At 43.4% G+C, this 12496-nt stretch overlaps 1 pseudogene; it reads left to right on the top strand.

Moving 5' to 3' along the window:
* The window catches only part of LOC112253492, a 107410-nt pseudogene that overhangs the window by 80352 nt on the left and 14562 nt on the right, over positions 1-12496 (top strand).

The following is a 12496-nucleotide window of genomic DNA, read 5'->3' as shown; positions in this document are numbered from 1 at the left end:
ATAATTCCCTAGTCTGCTGTTCCCACATGCTTCAAGAGGGCAACCATTGTTCCTGTTCTCAAGAAAGCTAAAGTAACCGAGCTAAATGACTATCGCCCCGTAGCACTCACTTCCGTCGTCATGGAGTGCTTTGAGAGACTAGTCAAAGATCATATCACCTGACACCCTAGACCCACTCCAATTTGCTTACCGCTCCAATAGGTCCACAGGTTCATCGACAACAGCTCAGCATTTAACACCATAGCTCGTCATTAAGCTCGGTTCTGGACTTTCTGGACTTTCTGACGGGCCGGCCCCAGATGGTGAGGGTAGGAAACAACATCTTCACCCCGCTGATCCTCAACACTGGGGCCCCACAAGGGTGCGTTCTCAGCCCTCTCCTGTACTCCCTGTTCACCCATGACTGTGTGGCCATGCACGCTTCCAATTCAATCATCAAGTTTGCAAACGACACTACAGTGGTAGGCTTGATTACCAAAAACGAAGAGACGGCCTACATGGAGGAGGTGAGGGCCCTCGGAGTGTGGTGTCAGGAAAATAACCTCACACTCAATGTCAACAAAAGAAAGGAGATGATTGTGGACTTCAGGAAACAGCAGAGGGAGCACCCCCCTATCACATCGATGGGACAGTAGTGGAGAAGGTGGAAAGTTTTAAGGTCCTCTGCGTACACATCACCGACACACTGAAATGATCCACCCACACAGACAGCGTGATGATGAAGGCCCAACAGCGCCTCTTCAACCTCAGGAGGCTGAAGAAATTTGGCTTGTCACCAAAAACACTCAAACTTTTACAGATGCACAATCGAGAGCATCCTGTCAGACTGTATCACCGCCTGGCACGTCAACTGCTCTGCCCACAACCGTAAGGCTCTCCAGAGGGTAGTGAGGTCTGCACAACGCATCACCGGGGGCAAACTACCTGCCCTCTAGTACACCTACACCACCCGATGTCACAGGAAGGCCATAAAGATCATCAAGGACAACAACCACCCAAGCCACTGCCTGTTCACTCTGCTATCATCCAGAAGGCGAGGTCAGTACAATTGCATGAAAGCTTGGACCGAGAGACTGAAAAACAGCTTCTATCTCAAGGCCATCAGACTGTGAAACAGCCATCACTAACATTGAGTGGCTGCTGCCAACATACTGACTCAAATCTCTAGCCACTTAATAATTCAAAATTGGATGTAATAAATGTATCACTAGTCACTTTAAACAATGCCACTTTATATACTGTTTACATACCCTACATTACTCTTATGTATATACTGTACTCTATACCATCTACTACATCTTGCCTATGCCGTTCGGCCATCGCTCATCCATATATTTCTATGTACATATTGTTATTCATTCCTTTACACTTGTGTGTGTATAAGGTAGTTGTTGTGAAATTGTTAGATTACTTGTTGTATATTACTGCATGGTCGGAACTAGAAGCACAAGTATTTCGCTACACTCACATTAACATCTGCTAAACGTGTATGTGACCAATAAAATTTGATTTGACTTGACTTTGGTTGGAGTCATTAACTTGTTTTTCAACCACTCCACATATTCCTTGTTAACAAACTATAGTTTTGGAAGGTCGGTTAGGACATCTACTTTGTGCATGACACAAGTAGTTTTTCCAACAATTGTTTACTGACAGATTATTTCACATATAATTCACTGTATCACAATTCCAGTGGGTCAGAACTTTACATGCACTAAGTTGACTGTGCCTATAAACAGCTTGGAAAAGTCCAGAAAATTATGTCATGGCTTTAGAAGCTTCTGATAGGCTAATTGACATAATTTGAGTCAATTGGAGGTGTACCTGTGGATGTATTTCAAAGCCTACCTTCAAACTCAGTGCCTCTTTGCTTGATATAATGGGGAAATCAAAAGAAATCATCCAAGAACTCAGGAAAGAAATGTAGACCTCCACAAGTCTGGTTCATCCTTGGGAGCAATTTCCAAATGCCTGAAGGTACCACGTTCTTCTGTACAAACAATAGCGCGCAAGTATTAAACACCATTGGACCACGCAGCCGTCATACCGCTCAGGAAGAAGACGTGTTCTGTCTCCTAGAGATGAACATACTTTGGTGCGAAAAGTGCAAATCAATCCCAGAACAACAGCAAAGAACCTGAAGATCCTGGAGGAAACAGGTATAAAAGTATCTATATCCACAGTAAAACAAGTCCTATATCGACATAACCTCAAAAGCCGCCATAAAAAAAGACAGACTATGGTTTGCAACTGCACATGGGGACAAAGATCATACTTTTTGAAGAAATGTCATCTGGTCTGATGAAACAAAAATAGAACTGTTTGGCCATAATGACCATCGTTAAGTTTGGAGGAAAAAGGGGAACGCTTGCAAGCCAAAGAACACCATCCCAACCGTGAAGCACGGAGTTGGCAGCATTATGTTGTGGGGGTGCTTTGCTTCAGGAGGGACTGGTGCACTTCAAAAAAGGTGAGGCATACTTCCAAAGTTGTGGCAAAATGGCTTAAGGACAACAAAGTCAAGGTATTGGAGTGGCCATCAGGAAGCCCTGACCTCAATCCAATAGAACATTTGTGGGCCGAACTGAAAAAGCATGTGCGAGCAAGGTGGCCTACACATTTTTACTATTCTTTTGAATTTTTACTAGGATTGTATTTGGCTAAGGTGGATGTAAACTTCAGACTTCAACTGTATATAGAATCATGTATTGGGAAGTCGTTTCTAAAAATGTTCTATAAGAGCATATATTCCCTTTATCAAATAAATCAATTTCAAATATTTTTCTAACCACTTAGGGAAGAATAAAGACTTGGTTTTAACAAAAATATTTGTTGTTCTACATAGGTGTTTTGTGTGGGGAGAAGCTGTGGACATAAAAGTTTCCGGGCTTGTTCGTGAAATTTAGACTGATGGGTCATTTTCCTGGAGAAAAGTTGCACACTCCACAACAATTGAATAACACCCCATTTCTTAAAAATGACACCCCATATTGTGAAATTTCAAGAATGACGTCGTAGATGGGCTACTTTTTAGTCTAATGTTACATTCAGAACAACTGGGATATCGGAAAACTCTGACTTCAATCGGTTCACGACAACTGGGAACTCGAAAAAATAAAGGACGAACCATAACGACAGTGATCTTCGTGGTCGGCAAAACAGATCTCCAGAAAGAAGTCACAGTTCCCGAGTTTGAGCAATTTTTTTCCCCTCCGAGTTCTGTTGTTTTGGACGCACTGACGTCGGAAATATCCGAGTTCCCAGTTGTCTTGAACGTATCATTATTCTCCAGCACGAAGCAGCAGACAGTGTACGTCTAGCTAGCTAGCTAGCTACTTTTCGTACCTGATATCGCTGGCTTTCTCACGCTTCCAAATGTGCTTTTATTTTCAAGATTTTACATTTCTTCTTTGGTGGCCACCCAAACAATAAAACTGAAGTTCTTTTAGTGAAGGTAAGTTTGCAATTCCTTACAAATTCGCATCATTTTATCCAAAATGGCTGCCCGATGCAAGCCAGCTAGCCTCGCCAGCTGATTAACGTTACTGCATAAAATGGCGTCGTGATGGAATAACATGGTCATGTTTTAATGCTGCCATGCGGTTACCGGCGTTTTATCGACACATATTGAAACATTACGAACATCTTTGTTTTCCACAAATTAATGACATGACCAGCAGTTGAACACAATACTTCCTACTAGCTAACTATCTCGCGGCTACGTTCAATGTATGCTGGGTAGTTAACGTTTGAGGTAGCATGAGTTATTGTTAGCTAGCTTATATCACAAATAGCTGATATCACGTTACCAAAGCGAGTACATACCTGTTTTATTTAGCATTTCATAATTTTTCAACATAATTTAGCCACATGGCAGATGTGGCATATCAAGAAGCTGATTAAACACCATAATCATTACACAAGTACACCTTGTGCTGGGGAGAAAGGGCCACTCTAAAATGTGCAGTTTAGTCACACAACACAATGCCACAGATGTCTCAAGTTTTGAAGAAGTGTGCAATTGGCATGCTGACTGCAGGATTGTCCACCATATCTGCTGCCATAGAATTATGAACACAGATGTCTCTACCATAAGCCGCCTCCAATGTCGTTTTAGAAAATGAGGCACTATGTCCAACTGACCTCACAACCGCAGACCGCTTTTATGGCATGTGGGCGAGCGAGCAGTTTGCAGATGTCAACATTGTTTACTGAGTGCCCCATGGTGGGGTTATGGTATGGGCAGGTATAAGCTACAGACAACGGACACAATTGCATTTTATCGATGGCAGTTTGAATGTATAGAAATAACGTGACGAATCCTGAGGCCCATTTTAATTTTCTATTTGTGACCAACAGATGCATCTCTTTTCCCAATCATTTTTATTCCATAGATTAGGGCCAAATTAATTTATTTCAGTTGACAGATTTCCTCATATGAACTGTAACTCAGTAAAATCAAGGAAATTGTTGCGTGTTGCATTATATATATTTTTTTGTTCCGTATAATTGAAGTTGGCTACCTAGTCGTTGCACCAGCCAAAGTCAGCATTAGAATCTATCTTAGTTGAATAGATTGTCATTTTTGGTAACTCATGAAACTCATGATACTAACGCATGATCCATATCTTTCTCTCCTACAGCACTGTTTTCCCCACCCCTCCCTGTTATTATTATTCTTTTAAAGATTCATCTTTGTCAAGCCGCCAAAGTGGAGAGTGTGATTGCAGTAGGGGGTGCTTCTCGTTTCAGGTATGTTCTTCCCTCAATAGGAATCCTTTTAAATATTGAGGGGACATTTCCAAACACACTGGGGTTTCATCAAGCAGCATCCTCTTTGCTGTGTCATTTGTACCTCATACCCCACCTGTCATGGATCAGTATGCTGCTTTTCTGAAAATCCGGTCCCTGACTTCTTATAATGTCTGATATTGTTGTATTACAACATAGTACAGCAATTTAACAGCATAGTCTCTGTCACCCACGTGGGTATAACCAATGAGGAGATGGCATGTGGGTACCTGCTTCTGTAAACCAATGAGGAGATGGGAGGTGCAGGACTTGCAGCGCAATCTGCATCAGCAATAGGAATTACTTCTATTTTAGCCCTTGGCAACGCAGACATTCGCGAGCAGTGTGTGTGCAATAATTGAATAGCGTAGATTCCTACATTTATTTTGCAACGCACGCGATGCGATCGGTGTAGTCAGGGTATTAGAGTTGACCGGGGCAGCTCCAGCAGGGCAGAAATTGGACGAACAGACTTGTTGGGAAGGTGGCTTCCTGTGACGGTGCCGCATTAAGCCGTTGAGCTCTTCAGTAAGGTCATTATACTGCCAATGTTTATCTATGGAGATTGCAAATCCAACTTTATTCGTCACATGCGCCGAATACAAGTGTAGGCCTTACCGTGAAATGCTTACTTAGAAGCCCTTAACAAACAGTGCAGTTCAAGAAGAGTTTATTCTATTTGGCAAATCTTTTCTTAAGTAAAAAAATAACAATAAAAAGTAACACACAAACGAGGCTATATAGGGGGTACCAGTACCGAGTCAGTGTGCAGGGGTACAGGTTAGTTGGGGTAATTTATACATGTAGGTAGGGGTGAAATGACTATGCATAGATAATATAAACAGCAAGTAGCAGCAGTGTACAAACAGGGGGGGTCAATGTAAATAGTCCGGTGGCGATTTTATTAATTGTTCAGCAGTCTCATGGCTTGGGGGTAGATGCTTTTGGTCCTAGCTTTGGCATTCCGGTACCGCTTACCGTGCGATAGCAGAGAAAATAGTCTATAACTTGGGTGACTGGGGTCGCTGAAAATGTTTAGGGCCTTCCTCTGACACCGCCTATTATATAAGTCCTGGGTGGCAGGAAGCTTGGCCCCAGTGATGTACTGGTCTGTACGCACTACCCTCTGTAGTACCTTGCGGGCAGATGCCGTTAGTTGCCATACCAGGCGACGATGCAACCGGTCAGGTTGCTCTCTGGTGCAGCTGTAGAACCTTTTGAGGATCTGGGGACCCATGCCAAATCTTTTCAGTCTCCTGAGGGGGAAAAGGTTTTGTCGTCCCCTCTTCACGGCTGTCTTGGTATGTTTGGACCATGATAGTTCATTGGTGATGTGGACACCAAGGAACTTGAAACTTTCGACCCGCTCCACTACAGCCCCGTCGATATTGATGGGGCCTGTTTGGCCCGCCCTTTCCAGTAGTCCACGATCAGCACCTTTTGTCTTGCTCACATTGAGGGAGAGATTGTTGCCCTGGCACCACACTGCCAGTTCTCTGACCTCCTCCCTATAGGCCGTCTCGTCGTTGTCAGTAAACTTAATGATGGTGTTGGAGATGTTTGGCCACACAGTCATTGGTGAACAGGGAGTACAGGAGGGAACTAAGTACACACCCCTGAGGGGCTCTAGTGTTAAGTATCAGCGTGGCAGACTTGTTGTTGCCTACTCTTACCACCTGGGGCGGCCCGACAAGAAGTCCAGGATCCAATTGCAGAGGGAGGTGTTTTGTCCCAGAGTCCTTAGCTTAGCTCACGTAGGTGTTCCTCTTGTCCAGGTGGGAAAGGACTGCGTGGATTGAGATTGTGTCATCTGTTGGGGCGAATTGGAGTGGGTCTAGGGTGTCCGGGAGGATGGTGTTGATGTGAGCCATTACCAGCCTTTCAAAGCACTTCATGGCTACCAACGTGAGTGCTATGGGGCGGTAATCATTTAGGCAGGTTACCTTTGCTTTCTTGGGCACAGGGACTATGGTGGTCTGCTTGAAACAACATGTAGGTATTACTGACTCGGTCAGGGAGAGGTTTAAATTGTCCGTGAAAACACTTGACTGTTGGTCGGCGCATGCTTTGAGGACATGTCCTGGTAATCCATCTGGCCCAGCGTTTTTGTGAATGTTGACCTGTTTTTTTAAAGGTTTTGTTCAAATTGGCTACCGATATCGTTATCACACAGTCATCCGGAACAGCTGGTGTTCTTGTGCATGCTTCAGTGTTGCTTGCCTTGAAGCGAGCATAAAATGCATTTATCTCGTCTGGTAGGCTTGCGTCACTGGGCAGCTCGGCGTCTGGGTTTCCCTTTGTAATCCGTAATAGTTTTCAAGCCCTGCCACATATGATGAGCGTCAGAGCCGGTGTAGTAGGATTCAATCCTAATCCTGTATTGACACTTTGCTTGTTTGATGGTTTGTCTGAGGGCATAGCGGTATTTCTAATAAGAACCTGGATTAGTCTCCCGCTCCTTGAAAGCGGCAGCTCTAGCCTTTAGCTCGATGCGGATGTTGCCTGTAATCCATGGCTTCTGGTTGGGATATGAATGTACGGTCACTGTGGGGACGACGTCGTCGATGCACTTATTGATGAAGCCGATGACTGAGGTGGTATACTCCTCAATGCCATTGGATGAATCCCGGAACCTATTCCAGTCTGTGCTAGCAAAGTAGTCCTTTAGTGTAGCATCCGTCATCTGACCACTTCCGTATTGAGCGAGTCACTGGTACTTCCTGCTTTAGTTTTTGCTTGTAAGCAGGAATCAGGAGGATAGAATTGTGGTTAGATTTGCCAAATGGAGGGCGGGGGAGAGCTTTCTATGCATCTCTGTGTGTGGAGTAAAGGTGGTGTAGGATTTTTTTTCTCTTGTTGCACATGTGACATGCTGGTAGAAATTTGTTAAAACTGATTTAAGTTTGCCTTCATTAAAGTCCCCGGCCACTAGGAGCTCCTCTTCTAGGTGAGCATTTTCTTCTTTGCATATGACCTTACATAGTTGGTTGAGAGCGGTCTTAGTGCCAGCTTCGTTCTGTTGTGGTAAATAGATGGCTACGAATAATATAGATGAGAACTCTCTTGGTAGATAGTGTGGTATACAGCTTATCATAAGGTACTCTACCTCAGCCGAGCAATATCTCGAGACTTCTTTAATATTAGACATCGCGCACCAGCTGTTATTTACAAATAGACGCACACCCCCACCCCTCATCTTACCAGACATAGCTTCTCTGTTCTACAGGTGCATAGAGAATCCCGCCAGCTCTATATTATCCGTAACGTCTTTCAGCCACGTCTCGGTGAAACTTAAGATGTTACAGTTTTTAATATCCCGGTGGTAGGATGATCTTAATCGTAGATCATCATTTTATATTTTCCAATAAGTGAACGTTAGCAAGAAGAACAAATAGTAGTGGGAGTTTACTCGCTCGCCTACGGATTCTCAAAGGCAGCCCCATCTGCGGCCCCTTTTCCTGCGTCTTTTCTTCAAGCAAATTACAGGTCCTGTTCTGGGCCTTTTCCAGTGAAAGCAGTACATCCTTCTCGTCGGACTCATTAAAGGTAAAAGTTTATTCTAGTCCGCGGTGAATAATCGCTGTACTGTTGTCCAGAGGTTATTTTCGGTCATGAGTGACAGTAGCAGCAACATTATGTTCAAAATAAGTTACTCAAAAAAAAAAAATAGCACAAGTGGTTGGGAGAATGTAAAAGTCAGCCATGTTCTTCGGCGCCATCTTTTGCGATGTGCTCGATTTTTATACACCTGTCCGCAACAAATAGCCAAATCCACTAATTTGAAGGGGTGTCCATATACTTCTGTGTGTGTGTATATAGTGTATCTACGAAACTAGGACATGTCACTTGACATTAATGTTATCCAGAGGCCTTAGGGTCAGGATGCAGTCAAACCACATTCACATTGAAAGCCGTGGCTCCAAAAATGACTAAAGCTGACACTGTATAACATAAAATAGTATAGCATCAACTGTGATTTGGCCAAATATGGAGAATATTTGTGTTCAATGGGCCCTTTGTTAAGAATGGTGCAATGGTATGTGGGTGGGTGCCACTTTAATGTCCTGAGCACCAACAATGTACCAGGCACCATTGATTTAGTAAGTAAGGGGTTTTAGCTACAGTAATAGGTTTGGTAAATGTACTGCTAGAATGAGTAGTCTTACTCTGAATGTGCACATTGTCATACCAGACAATGATACATTTTTCTTCCTCTATATTTTGGAGATGGTAATCAGCAATGTTAATCATTAAAGATTTCAGGGGTCACTCTTTCCCCTGCCACTACCATTTCACATGTACTGGTTTTTAATTCTGCACCAGAGCCTGAGCTTTTTGGATAACCAGCGATGGCAATACTTAATTTCTCCCAATTTCCACCGTTGTTTCACAGTCAATATTGCAATGACTCGTTATGACATGGGAACATTTATTTGGACTCACTTCCTTACCCACCCAGGAGTTATCCAAAGAATATGATCTGCCTAATTTAATAATTAGTAATAAGGTATGTACTTGCTTTCCATGAAGATTAAGACCGTGGATATTATGCAACAAATGGCTTCAGCAAAGCAAAAACAAGGAAAAGTGGGTTACTCTTTATGCTCCAGATGTTGAATGTGAATAACTGCCATTGTTCTGGTCCACAGTGGCAATATCACTATGGTGATGGTAACACGGTCCGATGTCAGTCCATTGTGATTTGTCATGTCTTTATGGCCGATGGGCCTTTTTTATACTGAACAAAAAATATAAGCGAAACATATAAGGTGTTGGTTTCATGAGCTGAAATAAAAGATCTCTGAAATTGTCCATACGCTCAAAGCGTATTTCTCTCAAATGTTTTGCCAAAATTAGTTTACTTCTCTGTTGGTGAGCATTTATCCTTTGCCAAGATAATCCATCCACCTGATGGGTGTGTCATATCAAGAAGCGGATTAAACAGCATGATCATTACACAAGTGCGCCTTGTACTGGGGACAAAAGGCCAGTCAATGTGCCGTTTTGTCAAACAACACAATGCCACAGATGTCTCATGTTTTGAGGGAGCGTGCAATTGGCATGTTGATTGCAGGAATGTCCACCAAAGCTGTTGCCAGAGACTTGAATGTTAATTTCTCTAGCATAAGCTGCCTCCAACGTTTTTAAAAGTGTCCGCACAACTGCAGACCTCGTGTAACCACGCCAGCCCAGGACCTCCACACCCGGCTTCTTCACCTGCGGGATCATCTGAGACCAGCCACCAGGACAGCTGATGATACTGTGGGTTTGCACAACCAAAGAATTTCAGAAACCGTATCAGGGAAGCTCATCTGCGTGCTCGTTGTCCTCACCAGGATTTTACCTGACTGCAGTTGAGCATCGTAACCAACTTCAGTAGGCAAAAGCTAACCATCGATGGCCACTGGCACGCTGGAGAAGTGTAGGCTCCATGGATGAATCCTGGTTTCAACTGTTCCGGGCAGACATGGCGTCGTGTGGGCCAACGTTTTGCTGATGTCAACGTTGTGAACAGAGTGCCCCATGGTGAGGTTATGGTATGGGCAGTCATAAGCTACGTACAAGGAACCCATTGCATTTTATCGATGGCAATTTGAATGCACAGAGATACCGTGACGGGATTCTGAGGCACATTTGCCACCATCGCCACTTTTTCAGCATGATAATGCACAGCCCCAATGTCACAAGGATCTGACAATGTATTGACTAATCTTGTGGAAACAACCATATGTTGCTTAAATCAATCAACACTTTTTAGCTCTCACTTACAGGACATGAATGACCTATGGAGGGGAGTGTGAAACTGTGATCAACTCTTTCAATCAGTTAAACATGTACAATTCCTATGCATTGCTCTTGCATATTCAAAGTTGTTCTCCGTTTACCCTAACAGTGCTTCTTCGGGGGGAGGTGTTGGTAGGGGTGCACCTCAGCACTATCCCAAGACTGTCGGCAACAGGTAGGCCTACCACACAGGCATGATTCCCAGAAATCATTCTAAGGGATCCACAAATAATAAATACTGGGAACCAGGAGCTGGGAACCCTGTTTCAGCTAAAAGGCATTTTTTGTATGTGATCTGTATCTGAGTGGAATTGATGCTCTCTAGAATGATAAACGTCATCCTCAGTGTATTTGCTCTCCAGCATTGCAGATGTGATTTGCTGTCACCTGTATGTAGTACTGGTGGTGTATGATCACTTAGTGCCGTAGCTCAACAAAGTCTCCTTTCTGTTACTCCAGCGAGTTCCTGGGGAAAACCCCCGGGCACAGCGCTCCGAAATGGGTTCCTTCACGAAGCACTAGACGAGATGCCAACTCCAGCAACGAAAAAGAGCGACACGATGCAATCTTTAGGAAAGTGAGAGGGTAAGTGTCAAGAAACACAATTTGTCCACAAATTGGTTTAAGCTTTATTTCCTCAAATGTTCTCAATGTGTTTGGTTTTATGCTCTGTGCCCTTGCCGCCTGCATGAGCACATGCTTCTCTGTCAGATGTTTACAAGAGCAAACCATCAACTTTATATGGCTAACAAGCAAATCTTGTTGATTTCCCAACCCCTCTTGATTATGCATGTGCCCATGAGTTGACATGTCCCTGTTCTCTCTCCCCGCTCCTCCTTTTCCTCTTTAGCATACTCAACAAGCTCACGCCTGAGAAGTTTGACAAGCTATGCCTTGAGCTCCTGAATGTGGGCGTAGATACAAAACTCGTCCTTAAAGCAATCATCTTGCTGGTAAGTAAGCCTCTTATTTATTTTCCTGTTAACCGTGTCTGCTCTTTGCAAATGTAATCTATAATTTCCTGGCATCCTCCATGTATAACTGATGCTTTAATGGATTAAAAGAAAATATTTTTTTTTCCCTCTCTCCTCCCTCCCATCTAGATTGTAGACAAAGCCCTAGAAGAGCCGAAGTATAGCTCACTCTATGCGCAGCTATGTCTGCGTTTGGCAGAGGACGCACCAAACTTTGATGGCCCTTCGCCCGAGATCCAAACATCCCAAAAGCAGAGCACTGTAAGCATCAAGTTTAGATAGTTTTTCTTTTCTGCACGGTTATGTCTTTTAGTCTAGTTGTATGGTAATCTGTATGTGCTGTACAATAGTGTAGAACCACCTCTGGTCTTCTCTTTATGTTCCAAGTGCCTGTATAGAATGTCACTGGTTCTGATGTTCAATCTCAAATGTTGTCCTGATTTTGCAGACCTTCAGAAGACTTCTAATTTCCAAGCTTCAAGATGAATTTGAAAACCGCAGCAGAAATGTTGAAAGTGAGTACCACAACTCCCCAACATGGCTCTTTTGGGACAAGGCCCACCACAAGTCCGCTCCTTGACTCACCTATTGTACTTGTACTAACTTGATGTTCTCCTTCTACCAGTCTATGACAAACATGACAACCCTCTTACTTCTGAGGAGGAGGAGCAGCGTGCCATTGCCAAGATCAAGATGCTTGGCAACATTAAATTCATCTCGGAACTTGGCAAACTTGACCTCATCCATGAATCTATCCTTCATAAGTGCATCAAAACAGTATGTTCAACCATTTCAGTGTAGTTCTTTTGGATTTAGTTTTGTATACCTTTTTATCATTATTTGCAACTTAAGATACAACTTTGTCTAGTTGTTCTGCTTTGCAATCTTCGTAGTTTTTACTTTTCTACTGGCACTGGTCCCTAATATGCCACTTGTATAATACCATC

The sequence above is a fragment of the Oncorhynchus tshawytscha genome, linkage group LG06 (genome assembly GCF_018296145.1).
Source record: "Oncorhynchus tshawytscha isolate Ot180627B linkage group LG06, Otsh_v2.0, whole genome shotgun sequence".
NCBI classification, from domain to species: Eukaryota; Metazoa; Chordata; class Actinopteri; order Salmoniformes; family Salmonidae; genus Oncorhynchus; species Oncorhynchus tshawytscha.
Note: the sequence above shows the minus strand (reverse complement) of the source record. Positions and strands in the feature narration are given on the sequence as shown.